The following is a 19,134-nucleotide window of genomic DNA, read 5'->3' on the forward strand; positions in this document are numbered from 1 at the left end:
TAATCTGGGAGCAAGACACGTCACTGATAGTATTTATTCCTCTTTCACGGTTTTTATGTGGTAGAAAAGTTATTTGAAATACAAATTTTAGGCAATGAATACATTGTTTTTTGGTTTGTATTGCAATTTCATGGAATTAAATGAACTATGTTAACTAATGCATTTGGTTTGAACCATATGAAATTACCATTATTCAGCCTTTTTTGAATAATAAAAAGGACAATTTTATCTGATTCAATCCAGTAGAGAGGCATCTATTGCCAACATATTGACTGCCTTGAAATTATTTGTTTTTATCATCTTTATATGAATAACTGAATATTTCATTTTATTTTTTACTTCAGTTGCTCTGTTGCAACCAGCCAATCAATAGGTATTTTTAAATATTTTATATTTAGTTTTTACTGAACATGAACCCCCCATACTTTTTCCTTCCACATACTGACTTGCAGTTTACTGTACCATGTTAAAATTCTCTATTATATATATTATATAGGATGCATCTTACTATATCTACAATGCTATCTACAGCTATATTCTCAGGGCTAAGGAACCATCAGAAAACCACAGCATTATGAATGCCAGCAATATAAGGAACATTTAATATTTGATTAATTTTAAGTAGTTTTGAAGCCATGTGTGAGAGGTGGTATTAAGACTTAAATCATTCACGTAGAGCAAAAGGGCCTATAACGTTTTGGTTTAAACATTCAAGTGGTTATTTTTCTGCATAGTCATTTCAGTTCATTACAAACATAGAGAAGATGGAACAAATTTCTGGAAATATTTAACATTTTATATGTCTAGCTTTTGATTTGTCACCTTTGAAAGATCTAAAATGATACCATTTATTTTTTGTAACCCTCAAAAAAGAAACTTGAGAGGACAATCCTCTAAACCTAAAATATCTCTAATAAATCAGAGTGACTCAGAAGCTCTTTTCAGTTGCAAATCCAAATTCAGTTTGGATTTCATTTTTTGATTTCTCAGTTATCTTTCACCAAGTCAGTAATGACCTCATCTTTGTTTACTCTTAGAGATAATTTGTATAATCCAGACATCCTTTTCTGTTTTATAAGGATTTTATTCTTGTGTCAATGTGTTATTTTCTCTGACAAACCTCTTCATTGTTTGGCAGGTTGGTGTAATACTGAGCTGTTCTTGGTAGGATTTGAAATATTGTTCCCTTTTGGTAAAAGATAGCTATTTCCAGACATCATAAAATCAGGCACTACTGCTGGCTCACAGAATTCCTCACATAATATGGTGTCTTTTGCTGTTATGAGTTCCTGCACCAAAAATCTGCAGAAAGTCAGAGCCTAGTGTTTCCCTCAAGCACTGGCAGCTTTGGTACTTTAGTCACATTAACCTCCTTTTCAGACATCACTAAGGACGATATTCCTATTGTTCTAGGCATTTATTTGCATTTTCTCTGCTTGTCATTTTCTTCTTTCAGTCTGCTAATATGTGGGGACTTCTCTACCTCCTTCATAGAGTTCTAACACCTCTCCCTGCTATCTTTTTGTTTCTATTGGAAATTATGGTACAATTTGATTTGGTTATGTAGGAAATTTTCATTTTTGTATTTTTTTCTCCATTTCTTTCTTTTATAGCTTTTTACTCTTTTCCCAAGATGCAACTACTTGTTGCTTTTTTGTCAGTTATGTTGGCTAAAGTCTCTTCTATTAGCTTAGAATAATACCTTGATGATTTATTGCCAGTAATGAGGACACATCATTTTGGAGAGGTTTTTTTCTTTTGTTTTGTTTGATAATTTGAAGTCACTTTGGCTGAAGTATGCATTATATAAAAACATTATGCTTTAAATTATCAATACCATAAATATTGGAAGGAGACTGTCTGTATATTATAGAACCTTTAAAAATTCTTACAGCATGAATTTGATGTTCACCTATAAGCAGTTTGTATACTAATGTTAATAATCTATAGCTGCATTTTGCAGCTGGTTGTTTGAAATATACCTACAAGAGAGCACTTTTTAGTCTGTATGCACATACTTTACAATTATATTTATTTAAAATTTTTCTGTAAGTTAATTTTAATATATCTTCCCTCTAATTAGTTTTCTTTCAAATTAGTCTTAATTAACAAGTACTAATTAATGTCTACCATATCTTATTAACTTTTCAACTTACATGATTTTCTTTTGTTTTTATAAAGAGAACATCTTTTAAAAAGACTTTTTCTGAGTTGTGATTCAGTATTTTCTGCTTACGCTGCTATCACACTCTAGTAATTTGTTTAGTTCAATACAGTAGAATTGCTTTTAGAACTATTATTATCTTTTTTATCACCATGTAAATAAGCATTATGGTTTATATTCTGGATCTGGACATTTTTAGACATTGAACTAGATTTATGATAGCTTCATGAAATCTGTTTTTATAATAGTATTTTTCTTTGGGATGTTAGTGTCTTGATGTGTCAAATGCCCAAAAATGTTATCATGAAACCATAAAAATGCTTCCAATTACGTGCACCTTCTTTAAGGCCTCTCTCTTTTTTTGCTGGGAAAGATTTGCCCTGAGCTAACATCTGTTGCCAATCTTCTCTCTGTTTTTTTTTCTTCCTCCCCAAAGCCCCACTACATAGTTGTATATTCTAGTTGTAGGTCCTTCTGGTTCTTCTGTGTGAGCTGCCACCACAGCATGGCTACTGACAGACAAGTGGTGTGGTTCTGCACCCAGGAATAGAACCTGGGCCACAAAAGTGGAGTGTGCTGAGCTTTGACCACTAGGCTATCAGGGCTGGCTCAAGGCCTCTTAATTTTTTTTTTGAGGAAGATTATCCCTGATCTAACATCTGCTGCCAATCCTCCTCTTTTTGCTGAGGAAGACTGGCCCTGAGCTAACATCTTGCCCGTCTTCCTCTACTTTTTTATATGTGGGACGCCTACCACAGCGTGGCATGCCAAGCAGTGCCATGTCCGCACCCGAGATCCAAACCAGCAAACCCCGGGCCACCAAAGGGGAACGTGTGCACTTAACCGCTGTGCCACCGGGCCAGCCCCAAAGCCTCTTAATTTTTGTGCACAAAAATAATATTCTTTCTTTCTCTCTTCTCTTTCTCTCTCTTTCTTGTTCTCTTTCTTCTTCTCTTTCTCTCTCTCTGTCTCTCTGTCATACACACACACACACGCACACACACACACACACACCGGGTCATAGACCCAATTTCTGTTTCAGCAGTGGCAGAAACATCATTTTTGTTAGACTAAATTCCAGTTCTTTTGTATTTTTTCATTTGGTGGTATCAATTTCAACATCACTCCAAGAGTTTTGTTTTATTCTTTGTGTTGGCCCACCATCAATTTATAGTGTCTTGTTTGTTTTAACCTTGGGGTTAATTAAATATGTTAGGTAATAAGTTGTTGGCTGGTACAACTAATGCCTATATTTTGCCACATTGCTATAGATTTTTAAAAATTAATGCTATCCTCTTAAATGTTTATGAATGTTTGCCTCCAAAAGGGGGCAGTGCAACTTTGGTGTTTGACTTGTGAATGCTTTTTTTCAAAGCATTCTTCTCTTGTTTGCTCATAAAATTTCTTGTAATTCCTAATCATAGATTCATAGAATCATAGAGTTGGAAGGGACCTTCAAGGTTAGCATGTTTCAGAGGGAATTTAAATATACCTTCTGATGTTGAAATTTCTTCTTTGATATCCCTACCTCTTGTCAAGTAATTCTATCTACAGTTTTTGGCATAATCCTGAATAGTGAGAACAGCGGTGGTTATCACTGTTACTTTTCTTCTCTTCCTTTCTTTTTCCTCCTGCAGAACTTTCTAGCATTGAAAAAGATCTCATTTCTAGCATTTTTGGAAATGTGGACAACTCCTGTTGATGACGATAATGAAAAAAAGAGACATATGATGTTTTAGAAAAGAAAATGGAGGTGGTGTTAGTGGTAGTGGTTTTTTAAGGAAGCCATGAAAAAGATAAAGGAGGGATACACTGCTAGAAATGTGTAAGAGAGACTACTGAGTCAGGACTCAGCAAGGCAAAAAGCAGAATCTGAGAAGATTTGAAGAAGATAGCAACAACATCATCCTAGTCATAAACTTCTAACAGTACCGACATTTGGAGGGAGGAAGAAAGCAAGATCGCTAGTATATTTATTATTTCCAAAAATAAAATAGCTTTATAAAATATAATAAAGCTATATAAAATAACTTTATAGTGTATTTTATACACTGCCACAGAGGAATTCCTTGAAAAGTTCTCGCACATGGAAGGATATGATTCCTTTTTAAAATTTTTGTTTTATTGAGCGTAAACCTATTAACGTAGACTTTCATATTCATATTATTTCTGACTCCCAATCCTGTTTTTTTCTCTACAACATACTCAACCTTCAATTCCCAATCCATAGTGGTTTTCAAGAACCTTATTTTAAGAGTGGGAGAGACTATATAAAATTAGAATAATAAATGAGCTGCCAGCCCATTTACTAGGTCCCAACCCTATTAGCTATTTGTCTATAGCTAATTATCTATCAACACCACCAATAGGACAACAAAACTAAGGTCAAATTTATTATTGTCAGAACTCTAATATGCATGTTCTTGGTACTGTATTTGGCAAAATCTTATTCTTCATCTTTCTCTCCAAAAAGATCAGCTCTCAAGGTATTTGAATGTTAGTGTACCCAAAAATCACTCACTGATATTCCCCAAGTGACAGATGTAATTAAGGTGGTCTATGAGAACCAAATTGATTATTTATTACAGCTGAAGAGATATCCTGTCCAGATAAGATGGACATTTTTGGAGAATGCTGGGGACGGGGGGAGGGGGGTGAAATGAGAACAAAAGGATTGCTTCTTTTGCTTTTTCTTTTCTTTTTTTTTAATTGAGATTCATGATAGTTTACATCATTGTAATACTTCTCTTGTACATCATTTATGGTCACCACATAAGTACTCCCATTCACCCCCTGTGCCCACCCTCCACCCCACTTCCCCTGGTAACCACTGAACTATTTTCTTTGTTTATGTGTTTGTTTATATTCCACATATAAGTGAAATCATATGGTGTTTGTCTTTCTCAGTCTGGTTTATTTCGCTTAGCATAATACCCTCAAGGTCCATCCATTTTGTTGCAAATGGAATGATTTTGTCTTTTTTTATGCCTGAGTAGTATTCCATTGTGTGTATATATATATATATATATATATATATATACACACACATATATGTATATATATATACATATATACCATATCTTGTGTGTATATATATATATATATATATATATATATATATATACATACCATATCTTCTTTATCCACTCATCGGTCACTGGGCACTTGGGTTGCTTCCACATCTTGGCTATTGTGAATAATGCTGCAATGAACATAGGGGTGCATAAGTCTCTTTGAATTGTTGATTTCAAGTTCTTTGGATAAATACCAAGTAGTAGGATAGCTAGGTCGTATGATAATTCTATTTTTAATTTTCTGAGAAATCTTCATACTGTTTCCCATAGTGGCTACACCAGTTTGCATTCCCACCAGCAGTGTATGAGCATTCCCTTTTCTCCGCATCCTCTCCAACGTTTGTTGTTTTTGGTCTTGGTAATTATAGCCATTATGACTGATGTGAGGTGATATCTCATTGTAGTTTTGATTTGCATTTCCCTAATGATTAGTGATATTGAGGATCTTTTCAGGTGCCTATTGCCCTTCTGTATATCTTCCTTTGAAAAATGTCTGTTCATATCCTCTGCCCATTTTTTGATGGGGTTGTTTGGTATTTTTGTTGAGTTGTGTGAGTTCTTTACATACTTTGGATATCAACCTCTTGTCTGATAAATGATTTGCAAATGTTTTCTCCCATTTGGTGGGTTGTCTTTCCACTTTGTTGATGGTTTCCTTTGCTTTGTAGAAGCTTTTTAGTCTAATGTAATGCCATTTGTTAACTTTTTCTTTTGTTTCCCTTACCTGAGAAGACATGGTATTTGAAAAGATGTGGCTAAGACCAATGTCAAAGAGTGTAGTGCCTATATTTTCTTCTAGGATCTTTATGGTTTCACTTTCTACACTCAAGTCTTTAATCCATTTTGAGTTAATTTTTGTGTATGGTGCAAGATAATGGTCTGCTTTCATTCTTTTGCATATAGCTGTCCAGTTTTCCCAAGCCCATTTATTGAAGAGACTTTCCTTTCTCCGTTCTATGTTCTTACTTCCTTTGTTGAAGATTAGGTGATTGCTTCTTTTCCTTTTCTAATGAAAATATGTACTCTTCTATTAATCTGTTGAATAGGCTGGCTGTTATCAAAAGAGAGAACTTCAATTGCTTTGGACTTTAAATATAGTTTCGTACAGATCATCTGGCTTCATCTGGACAGGTTGCAAGGGAGCTAAAGACTAGGCTTAATTTGGTGGACAGAATTTAGAATTACCTGTAGTCTTTCTTCTTGAAAGTGACATGGGCATGCCCAATAAAGAATTCTTACACTTTTACTGCAAAACTAGAGTAGTTGCATTGAAACCATAAATAAAAGTTAGGCAAGGGCCACCAAATGAGTGATCTGAATAAACCTAATGATGATTCTGTTACTAAGCAATGGCTTGAATATGCTCAGGCCAAGGTTATTCTCTGTGATAAAAGCAGTTGAGAAAACAAATCTTCCATGGATTGCATGATCAGAGCTCTGTTATACTGAAGAAATTTGGAAACTTTAAAAAAGGAAACATTGGATAATAATATTTTTAATTCTTTGAATGTTTGTGTTGAAATAAAACACTTGTGAGGTTTTATCTTATTCTATAACCTCTTGCTATGATCTGTTCATTCAGCCACATGTGAAATTTGTGAATTAGAGTTTTTAAAAGTCACTTCTCAGATCAGAATGAGTGGGATCTTGAGGGCTATGAAATTGCATACTCTAATGCTATGAAAGCAATCACCTGTAAAAGTGTAGGTTTGGATCTAGTCCCATAGCTCAGAGACGTAGAAAGCCTGTTTTTTTTTTCTATAAAAACTGCTATATTTTAAAATTGGAAGTGCAGTAATATTTTAATAAGGCATAGTTTTTTGTAAAAAAATAATGAGTTAAAACCGTAAATTTAATATCCCTGTATTGAACCATACTTAATGGATCTTAATTAGATTAGGGTTATAGAACATTACATTCAGAAGCAAGAGTGAGATTTTTAGGATAAACCCTTAGCATCACAGAAGCTTTATTATGTAAATTACACAGAAATAATAGAAAGTATATGCAGCTAAATGAGGACATAGAAATCCTCTTTTATGAGGAAGAAGAGTTGAAAGTGAACCACCATGGCATTCTCCTTTCAGTGGGAAACCTGATAAACCTTGGAAAAGGGTGGAGAGTGTAAGGCGGAAATTGACGTGAAAATATATCAGATAAGGCTTCCAGAGCTACTGGAGATTCCAGAGCTTACTGGAGGTAAGGCTTCCCAGCTACTGGATGGGGCCTTCAAGAAATACTGTGATTATCAACTGCATGAGTTTGAAACCCAGCTCTGCCAGTTATTAGCCGTGAAACTTTGGACAAATTAATCTCTCTGTTCAATTTCCTTAGCTGTAAGATGTAGATGATAATAGCACTTCTTAGGATTGTTGTGAGGATTAAATTATGCTACTTAGAATTTAGAAATCAATCAACGTTAGCTCTTACCAGTATATTTAAAAGGATATAGAGTATTATGTGATTTACAGAGTTATTGGTTCTTATTAAAATATGTCGTTTTCCTAAGGAAACATTGAACCATGTTCCGTATGACTTCTATGTTAAGTATATTTAAATATAGTCTAATTTATTGAAAAATATTTTCATTCTTGTTAATTCAGTTACTAATAATGGTAATTATTATGCTGTTACTCTCTGTTAACCAAAATTACCTGGATTATGAGGCATTAAGAGAGTTAGGTGCTGGGGCTGGCCCCATGGCTGAGTGGTTAAGTTCGCGCGCTCCGCTGCAGGCGGCCCAGTGTTTCGTTGGTTCGAATCCTGGGCGCGGACACGGCACTGCTCATCAGGCCACGCTGAGGCAGCATCCCACATGCCACAACTAGAAGGACCCACAATGAAGAATATACAACTATGTACTGGGGGGCTTTGGGGAGAAAAAGGAAAAAAATAAGATCTTTAAAAAAAAAAAAAGAAAAGAGAGTTACGTGCAGTAGTCCTCAGAACAGATGGGACAGTTCATGCAGCATAGGGAGATTACAATTTTTAAATCATTCATAGTAGTAAAGTATACCAAAGAGAAAGCTAGGTGCCTTATCCAATCACTGTAAAGTACTATATTTAATTACTAGAAAAACCAACAAATAAAACCATCATATATTTATTAAGTGCTTTCAGGCTAGGGCTTGCTGAGAAATTATAATCTAGTTGAGGAAATAAAACAAACATGCCAAATCTTAAATAGTAGCAAAAGATAGAAGAAAGGGACCATAAATGAGTGCCTGATTAGCCTGATTAGCTAAGTAATTTGCGATAATTACTATAGGAAATCAGAAGAGAAAGAGCTTTTAGTGTCAAGTTGATGGAAATTTCCTTCAATGAAGAAGCAGTATTTGAGCTAAGTTTTAGTTGACCAAGAGATAAGAGAGAAAGGCAGCTGGGGTCAGGTAGTAGAAGAACAAGAGGTTTGCAAAAAGACCTTGGGACTTCATTTCATAGGTGTAAACCACAGAGGCAGATGGGCAGTGTATCTTGCGGGTGGAATAGCTCCGTTTGTGAAGACGTTTAGGAAGTCCATGACTATTTACCAGCTGTGAAGCAGCACTAGGCCTGGTAAAAGAAAATCAACTATAGTCATAAACTGAAGATTGATCTTGACTTAATACAAAAACCTGAAGTCTTTAGCAGCACATGCATGTAGAAAGAATACTTTTTTGGGAGCACTTCCAAACTAGGTAGATGAGAGAAAATAAGTATAGTTTTCTTTAAAAGTTTAGTAGTTACTGAGATCGCCATCTTTATTATGTATAACAGAGACTCAGATATTTACCTCTGTTTATTAAACTTTTCTTTTTCAGGAAGAATCTAAAGAGTATGTGTGTGTAATATATTATTTTTATTGAGAAGTATTTCCAGACCTGTTTATAAGAATTTTCAAATCTAAAATGTTAACAGCCTCTTTCTTACTGTTATTTTTAGTAAGTTATGTTAGTGTGTGTGTGTTCTTGAAGGAAATGATTCAAGACTTTTTCTTTAAAAAATTTTGGCTTTGTGTTTAAACAGCAAATGATGCTAAAAGAGCTTTCCCCAACCCGCCCCCACCCCCCGCTAAGTTGGGGACAAAAAATTTTTAATTGTAAGACATTGAGGTCATGTTTCTAGTTACATATCAGGTTTCAGGTTAAATTTTCATTATAGAATATAACCTAGTTTTCTCTTTTTTGCCACAAGTATTTTATTGATTACCTACACGGTTTACTTAGGAGGATAGCAAAGCTTACAAAATATATAATCTATAAACATCATATTAGCTTATCTACATTGATTTATTGCTGAAATCCTATTTATGTATAAAGCTATTTCTTGCCTAGTGGTTCTCGGGATTGTTTCTTAAGATTAGAAATGGAATCTTAGAATAAAACTTAAGTATTTTTATAAGTGCTAATAATGAAGGTCTAGAGGTAGTCAGGGTTGAGAAATACTTAGAGCACTGCTTCACAGGAACTGTAGAGCTTTTGCATTGTAATCACCAGAGATGTCTGTAAAAGTAGAGAATCAGTGGCCTTAGCCTAGTTCTTCTGAATCAGAATCTCTGGGCATGGCACCCGGGAGTCCACATTTTACAGTAGTACCTTTGGTCCTTAAGTGCGTTATAGTATGAGATTCACTGCAGCCACCATTTATGTCATGCTTGGATCCACGTAACTTAAAATATTACATAGTTGTTGAGGTAGGTTTGTGTGTGTTTGTGTCATAGAAGCTTTGAAGTCATTTTAAATATTTAACAGTCAGATTAGCAAGTATCACAGTAGTTTTCATGGACATCTGTAGACAGTATTTTTTTGAAGTTATTGTCTTATTCGTTAATCTGTAGAAACTAAGCTAAATAGTTGCATTGAGATTGCTTCTTAACTTGAAGAACAGATATTCTTCCTTAACGCTTTTAAAAAATGCCTAGGCCCTTGCCCCAAGTCATACCAGTTAAATCAGAATATATAATGAATAAACTGTCTGAATATATTTAAAAGTGTCCCAAGTGTTTTTATTGTGCAGCTGCAACTAATAAACAGGGATCTACATTAATGACCAAAAGAAACAATGACATTGCTAATCCAAAATATTGATGTTTGGCTTGGGAATCCATAGTACTCAAAACCACTATAGCATCTAAATCCTGTTTCCCTAACTGCTTGTCTCTGGCTGATTTAAAAAATCAAACAAAATCAGGATCAAATTCTTTCAGCAAAGAACATTTTCTCTAGATAGTCCCAATTCTCTATTAGCGGCAATTTCTCTTAAAGGCTTCTGCTAAGCTTCACTAGGTTGGTGTAAAGTACTGATTGAGCAATTTAAGTGATAAGGGAAATAAAATTTTGACCTTTTCATGAGGACAGGATATTTAACTAGTTGTTTTCTATGATTTTGGCTTTTTATGGGCAACTCAAATGTAATGAAGACTATATTTTTGTAATTATCCATTTTGAACGAGGAAAATATTTTCTCCAATGGGGTTATGTTCATGTAGGACATCAGAATCAATGTGTTTAGAATTGTATTTCTTAAAAATGTTTATAGAAACTAGGTAGCCAGATAAAATTAGTGCTATAGAAATTTCAGACGCCATGTAAATGTGCCCCTTCACTTCTTGTTCCCACCCTCCATTTCCCTTCCTCCTGGTAACCACTAAATTGTTCTCTCTGTCCATAAGTTTGTTTATATTCTACATATGAGTGAAATCACACGGTGTTCATCTTTCTCTGCCTGGCTTATTTCTCTTAACATAATGTCCTCTAGCTCCATCCATGTGGTTGTGAATGGGATGATTTTGTCTTTTTTTATGGCTGAATAGTATCCCATTGTATATATATACCATATCATCTTTATCCAATCATCAGTCGATGGGCACTTGGGTTGCTTCCACATCTTGGCTATTGTGAATAATGCTGCTGCAATGAACATAGGGGTGCATAAGTTTCTTTATATTCTTGATTTCAAGTTCTTTGGATAAACACCCAGTAGTGTGATAGCTGGGTCATATGGTATTTCTTTTTTAAATTTTTTGAGAAATCCCCATACTGTTTTCCATAGTGGCTGCACCAGTTTATATCCCCACCAGCAGTGGATGAGGGTTCCCTTTTCTCCACAACCTCTCCAACATTTGTTATTTTTTGTCTAAGTGATTATAGCCATTCTAACAGGTGTAAGATGATATCTAAGTGTAGTTTTGATTTGCATTTCCCTGATGATTATGTGAAGCATCCTTCTATGTGCCTGTTGGCTATCTGTATATCTTCTTTGGAAAAATGTCTGTTTATATCCTCTGCCCTCTTTGATTGGGTTGTTTGTTTTTCTGAAGTTGAGTTCTGTGAGTTCTTATATATTATGGAGACTAACCCTTTTTGGATATATGATTTGCAAATACTTTCTTCCAGTTGGTGTGTTGTTTGGAAAATCTCATTACGGTTTATTTACGTAAAATATACCTGTTGATACATACCTCTTTGCCCAAACTTATCAAAGAAAGTCATAGAGAATTTCAGTATCTGCTTTTATATTTAAAATAAATGAAACAATGTTTATAACCTCAAATTCATGTTATTTTCTTGTTTCTCTTTTAGATGCTTATTGAGGATATCAGTTTCTGCATGTGGGAAGTAGATATTGAAGGTTATATGGTTTACAGACAAGATCTTTAAAAGATAGACACTCCAGGTAAGTAATAACTATAGCCTCGTAAATAATCTCATTTAAATGGTTGAAGTTGCCAGATTGCAATTTGAGTTGCTAAACTTGCTTACTTTTTATCCCCAGCCCTAGCTAAGCAACCTTGCAACCACAATCATTCGTATTCAGACACAAATTTTTATGCCCTAACACTATCTTGACAGGATGTATCAAATTTCATTTATAATGGGCAGTTGATAATATTGATATATTGTTGTGGAAGAGTGCAAACCAATTAAGAATGTAGAAGAAATGCAGTGTCTTACATCAAAACTGTGAGCGCAATGTAGTCAGTAAACTTAAAAAAACTGGTTCAACAAAAACCACTATCCACTGTACTTTGTTTTTAAGGTATTCATTAATCAATCCTTAAATATGTTAAGAACTTGTTCTTTAACCACTCCAGAAAACCCAGTTATAGTGTATTGTACTCGTAGTATTATCTCTGAATACCAAATCTCTTTTCACTATTTCTGGAGTCTCCAAAGATTTGTCTTGACCTACCATATCCTTTCATTTAGCATATTTTGTTCATGCCTGCTATGATTGCTTACATACTTACATTACTAAGGAAATTTATAAATACGTTTTGGTAAAATTTTGAGTGACATACAAGGGGTACAAAATGGAAAAAAGGTACTTTAAATAATGTTGCATGTCAGGTGGGTACAATGGAACCTTGGAGAGTATGTGACTTGTGAAAGGCTCTAGAGTCCTTTCTAAGTTGGAATACAAGACCAATAAAATCAGATCTTATGAATTTTTTTCAAAAGAAACCAGACATACAAATTTTGAAAAGTCTTTATTTTTGTTATCAGCATAAAATTTTGCTGTGAAAAAAATCCACTTTTTCCACTGTGTGAACTAAATAAAACAGTTTACCGCCTCTGTTAAGGGAATGTTTTTCCTTTGTTCTATTTTTCTTTATTCTTTTAGAGTGAAAGTACTTAGAGTCTATTTTTTCTCCTTAATTTGTGGTTAGCAGCTTAGTGATTTTGCTAGTTTTCTGTGATGAATATTATTGTCAGAAATAACTTCTCTTGAAAATATAAATGATATTACTTATTTCTAATCCATTTCTACATGATGAGTTAGTTACTTGGAACAGCTATTTAATCGTTTTCTGAATTATAATAATTAGAAAATTATTTTTACAGTTTCTTCCTTTCCACAGTGTAAAACAGATCCTTCTGATTAAAAAATAATAAGGCATTCCTTTTTTTCTTTGGACCTTTTGCACAGAGAATAGAGTTAATCACACTCCTCAGCTCATGGCACACTGTCATCACTGGTCCATGCAAAGCACTTATTTTATTTATTTATGTATTTTCTTTTATTCTCATTTCCACTCCCATGCTCCTGAGTGAGACCCATAGGAAACCATTCTAATATGATAGTCTAAAATAATATCTACTGTACTCTCCTCTTTTGTTTGTATTTTCATAATATGAGTATTGTTTTATATATATGTATTTCTTAAAGATTTTAAATGAAAATTTTCAAATAGATAAAAAAGAAAAGGAGAGTAATAGTATGTGCCCATCTCTCAGCTTCAACAGTTATCTCATGGTTGAGCTTGTCTTAACTGTTTTTCTACCCTGCCTCTTCCTCCATTTATATTCATGTACATGAAATTTTAATATGCGTAAATGGTATTGTACTATGTATCTCATTGTGTTTCTTACTATTTTATTTTATTAACTTTGTGTTTTTATCATTTATTTATGCTGTTGTGTTTACATTGCTTCTAACTGCTACATAGTATTCCATGGTTTGTAGCTCCCTGTTTTAACTATCCATGTTTCCCAGTGATTGCCACCCAGATTGCTTCCAACTTTCTGTCACAATAAACAATGCCATGGTGAACATTCTCATACTTGTCCTATCATGGAACATTGCAAGGACTTCTTTGGGATATATATCCAGGAGTAGAATTGCTGAGTAATAGGATAGATGTTTAAATATATATATTTGACCAAGTCCTGCCAGATAGTCTATCAAATAAATACTTTGGTCTGTACTTTCGCCAGCAGTAACTCCCTTATCCCTGCCAACCCTTGACATTATCTATCTAGCTTTCTGATATTTTCAGTCTAACGTGTGTAATTTTATAGCTCATTGTTTTAATTTGAATTCCTCTTATTATTAATGGGTTTGAGTATTTCTTCATATTCTTGTTGGCTTTTTGGCTTCCCTCTTCTGAAATTGCTTCTTCATGCTCTTTATTTTTCATAATAAAATCTGTCTCCTGATTAATGTTTTTTTAAAAGTTTATTGTATGCTTTAGATGTTCATTTCCTGTCAGTTTTAGATATTAAAGAAAAATCTACTCCCATTCTTTCAACTTTTTAATTTTGTGCATGATGTTCTTTAAGTACACATCTATATTTTAAGTATTCAGTTAAAAATATTTTCTTGATGTCTTGATGCAGGTGAACAGAAATGCTACTGATTTTTTGAAACTTGATCTTGGTTCTAACAACAGTGCTTAACTCTCTTATTCTTAATGGGTTGTTCTTTTTTCAAGATAGATGGTCATATATCAACTACAAATAATGACAGTTTTATTGCTGCCCTTCTCATCCTTCTACTTTTACTTCTTTCGTCTTTCCAATACCTGTGATCAGTTCCTCTGGAATTATGTTTAACAGTAGTGGTAACAGTGGGCATCCTCATCTTATACTGAATCCTAAAGAAGGTGCATCTAGTTTTTCACTTAAGTATAATGTTTGCTGAAAGTTTTTAATGTATAATGTTTACCAGATTAAGAAAGGTTCTTCTATTTCTAGCTTGCTACGTATTCTTATAATAAATAGCCATCGAATCCTATAAAATGGTTTTTGTGTATCTGTTAAAATAATCATGTGATATCCTGTGGTATATTAATGTTGTGAATTATATGGATAGAATTTCTAATGTTAAGCCATCTCTGCATTCTTAGTTTACACTCTACTTGATCCTGGTGTATTATTGTATTTGTTTAGCAAATATTTTATTTAGGATTTTAGACTTTATATTCTTAAGTGAAATGTGCTATGATTTTCTTTTCATTTTCCTTTTCTGATTTTGCAGTTAAGATTACATTAGCCTTATGAAATGAGATGGGCAGCTTTTGCTCTTTTTCTATTTTCTAGAACAACTTTATAAGAATTTACTGTTTCTTTAGCATGCATTAAAACTCATGTAAAACTATCTGGTTCTGAGGATTTTTGTGAGAGTTTTTTTTAGGCTATTTATGTCTTTAATGCTTTTTAATCTATTCGGGTGTTTTCCTCAGGTTCTTCAGGCCCCTCCTTCCCCCCCGACCATGTGTACTGATGACACCTGATGCTCTCCCCACCTACAGGTATCGCCCAGACCCAGTTTCCTTTGAGTTAGGAAATGTCTAGACAATCTTGGTGTTTTCATCTAACTCAGCCATATAGTGTTCACTCTCCTTTCGAACTGACCAGGGACTCAATGTCCTAACCCTGACCAGTGGGCTTTGATCTGCCCAGTCTTGCTTCACTTAAGCTCCCACTGCCACAACCTAAATTAATCCTGTACTCCAATAGTTTTCTACTTTCCTATAACCAGAAACTTTGGTTAATAATGCCCTGAGTTGACTTCCTTAAATCCTTTAAAACTATTACCATATTTCTGGTTACATGCGTCAAGGTCATGTAAAAGCTAAGTATTTTGACAATAGAATAAGTAAGGTATTATGTTCGGGGAAGATAAGTGTTGGGAAAAAAATAGGCAATCATCTAGTCTAATGTCCTCTGCAGTAGATACCAAATAGTAGTTAGCTCTGGAAGATTTTCACTTTATCTCCAGAGTTTGGAACTTTAGTACATGTATTATCAGAAGAAAGATTAAAAGTATTTTCACTTACAACACAAAAAAGGAGTAGAGATTATAATTAAGAACTTGAAAGACCTAACAACAACAACAAAATTGTCAATAAGCACATAATATTATTATAATTTTTGATATATTTGAATATGTTTCTGGCATCTTATTTCAGTTTTTCTCACACACTTTGACTGTGTATTTTTATTTCTTTTTAATCCTTTCTTTCTTAAAAAAAAAAAAACCTCTATTTATACATCTCCCCTAAAAAGATTCTTGTACACTCTGGCATCCCTTTGTATCCCTTCCTTTCCCAACTCCCTATGTTGCTATCATCTACTTTAAATTCTAAACTATTGTAGTCAGATTTTCTCTTCTTCTTCACTCTTAACTGTTTTTAATAAATACAACAAACTTTACCAAGATATTTGATAAGCATTGCTTTATACATCTTTTAAACATTTTTTGAATTTGTTTCTCTTTCGACTGTTTCATTGACAACTGTTTTCTGAGGCCTTGTATGCTTGAAATGTTTGAATGACTGCATATCTGTATATAAAACTCTAGGTTTTAGGTTTCCTTCAATACTTTGGAAATCCGTGATTTTTTTTTCCTGTTATCTCCATGATTTCTTCAAATACTTCTTTCTTTATATTTTTATTTTTCTCTCTATGTCCTTGTTATTCAGATGTAGCACTGACAATCTCTTAGCCTTTCTTTTATATTTTCTTTTTCTTTGTCCTTTTCTTAGTTTTGAAGATTTCCTCAAACTGGTCTTCAAATTCATTAATTTATTCCTCATTTTAATTCTATTCTTTATCCAATCTCTATGTTTCAAATATTATATTTTTTATAATATTTCTACTTGTTTCTTTGTTTTCTTGTTTTTATTACATATTGCTAATATGTTCTCTTATCTCTTTTAGTATGGTTATTAGGCTAATTTTAAATTCTTGGACCATCAGATCTAGCATTTCTGCTTTTCGTAGAATCTGTATGCCAGTATGTTGTTTTTCTTTGGAAGTAGTTGAGCTACTCAAAATGTCTTGATATTTTGACCTGTAAGATCATTTTCCCTGGGGATATTGGCTACTCTATCTGGCATTACATATGGGACAGGCCAGCACCCAGTCCCTGTCATTTGCAGTGAATTCAGAGGATGGGAGGTAGGTAGAAAACCCCCAGGCCACCTAAGAAATCACAGTTACTGATTTATCAAGTGACCAAAATGATACCTCAACTCTGTGCTTTACCATCCACCCCCCCTCCCCCAACTCCCCATCCCACCAGGGAGAAGAAGCATCCAAAGCTGGTGATTGTAATTCACCAACTCTTGATCTGATAGAAAAGGGCAGGGAAATGACTGCCCAAGATTAGTTAGTTCCCACCTGTTTTTCTCAGCTGTCTATAAGTACTCTCTTTACTTCCGAGGGCATTTGTACAGTAGTCTGAGTCCCGACAGATATGGGCGCAGTCATTTTTTGTTTCAGGGCAATACCAGGGAACAATCAAAAGCAGAACTTCAATAGTTCATTTTCTGTTTTGTCTTCTACAGCTTACAGGCTGCCTCTGCCCTAGAACCTCAGGTTCCAAGACCCAAGCACATTCACCAGTTCAGACCAGTCCTCTCCACTACTCAGCTTCAAGTTTTCTTATTTTCTGGCTTTTTTTCTCTGCAGTTCCTGCTAGAGTTGATCTTTGGAGAGGGACCCAGTAGTTTGTCTAGTCCAACAGCTTGGTATTATTTTTCTGGAGGAAACTCTAACAAAAGCATTACATTGTGTGTACTCTTTGACCCAGAGATCACATTTCTTGTGATTTCTCTTAAGTGTATTATCAAGAATTATTTTGTGGCTGACCCAGTGATATATCAGTTAAGTTTGTGTGCTCTACTTCAGCAGCCCAAGGTTTGCCGGTTTAGAGCCCAGGTGCAGACCTTCACACCGTTTATCAAGCCATGCTGTGGCAGGCATTCCACATATAAAGTAGAGGAAGATGGGCACAGATGTTAGCTCAGGGCCAATCTTCCTCAGCAAAAAAAGGAGGATTGGCAGCAGATGTTAGCTCAGGGCTCATCTTGCTCAAAAAAAAAAAGAATTATTTTATCATGATGTGTGAAAACAATTTAAATGTCCAACAATACGAGTTAATTAAATGATGTATATTCATAGAATAAATTATTCTGAGATAATGCACTGTTCATTTTTGTTTAAAAAAAAAAAATGAATGTCCACACACACGTGCACCAAAATGTAATAGATTATCTTTTAGTATAAAATGATGGGTGAATATTTTTGCTGTTCTTTTTTGTACTTTACTAAATTTCTACAGTAAGCGTGTATTGTTTTTGTACTCCAAATTAATGAACAAACAAATACCTATTTTAATAAGGCAAAAGCAGTCAGCTAGAATGTGGGAGATTGGATATGCCAAGCATTTAGTTTGCATTTTTCTTCTCTATTTGTTCACGTAATTTTTGTCTGAAAGTTTGAAATCAAGGAAAAATTATTGGCTTATATAATTTTTGTTGCTTTATCAGAATAAGTAAACTAATTCATCTGAATGGTCAGATATGTTTTTCTTGGAGGTGTAAGGTATACTGGACATCACAGTGATTATACTTATTTAGAAGGCTTCCTTGACCTCTCTGGGCTTTCATACATAGCCCTTACATGTTGATATTTCGCATTATTTCCATACCTCTATTAAAGTAATTTTGAAACTAATTATCTTCTTTGTCTTCAGCTCTAACATCCTCATGAAGAACATCTAGTGCCTACTTGATCATGTATCCCCATACATATGGCACATAGAATATTAGGAATGGGAAAGGATGATTGGAGCTGGCAGTTAGATCATTGGTTTAGTTTCAGTATAGTACTATAGAGAAAGTCAGGGAGGATGAAAAATGAGTAGAAGGAAAGAAAATGGAAACAGTCACAATTCTCCCATGAGGTTTGTCAACAAGAGGGTAGATTGCAATATCATGGAGGAAATACTTTACAGGGCCCTGAACATTACCAAAATCAAATTGCCCTCAAGGGAATAAAGAAAATCTAATGCGGTGATGAAGAAAAGAGGCTCAAATTAAAATAGAGACTTATGATTATTAAATAGCAGATTATTTTGCTATTGAGGTTTGGGAAAAGTCAGTCACCTGTTTTTTTTCCCTATGAGTTCTTATCCAAATTGAGCATAGATATACAGAACCAGATGGGAAGACAACTAATTCTGGATACTTAACAAAACCATAAGAGTCTTCAGAACATGTGACCCCAAGCCAAGAAAAGATAGTTAATAGAAACAGACCCGGAAATGATAGTGATGATATAATTAGCAAAGACTTTAAAACAGCTGATTGTGCACATATTCAAGGATTTAAAGAAAAACATTAAAATA

General features: G+C 34.2%; 1 protein-coding gene across 26 annotated transcripts in view; it reads left to right on the forward strand.

The window, feature by feature from the left end:
* Nucleotides 1-19,134, forward strand: part of MBD5 (methyl-CpG binding domain protein 5) — a 416,685-nt gene that overhangs the window by 152,942 nt on the left and 244,609 nt on the right. For 21 of the 26 annotated variants that reach the window (XR_011428206.1, XR_011428208.1, XM_070240868.1 and 18 more), the window contains one exon: nt 11,799-11,892. The gene's annotated coding sequence lies outside the window, so the exon portion shown is untranslated. Of the gene's footprint in view, nt 1-11,798; nt 11,893-15,181; nt 15,251-19,134 lie in introns of all 26 variants that reach the window. The other 5 variants (XM_070240856.1, XM_070240870.1, XM_070240854.1 and 2 more) reach the window with 1 other exon arrangement.

Source organism: Equus caballus, chromosome 18, assembly GCF_041296265.1.
Source record: "Equus caballus isolate H_3958 breed thoroughbred chromosome 18, TB-T2T, whole genome shotgun sequence".
In the NCBI taxonomy this organism is placed as follows: domain Eukaryota; kingdom Metazoa; phylum Chordata; class Mammalia; order Perissodactyla; family Equidae; genus Equus; species Equus caballus.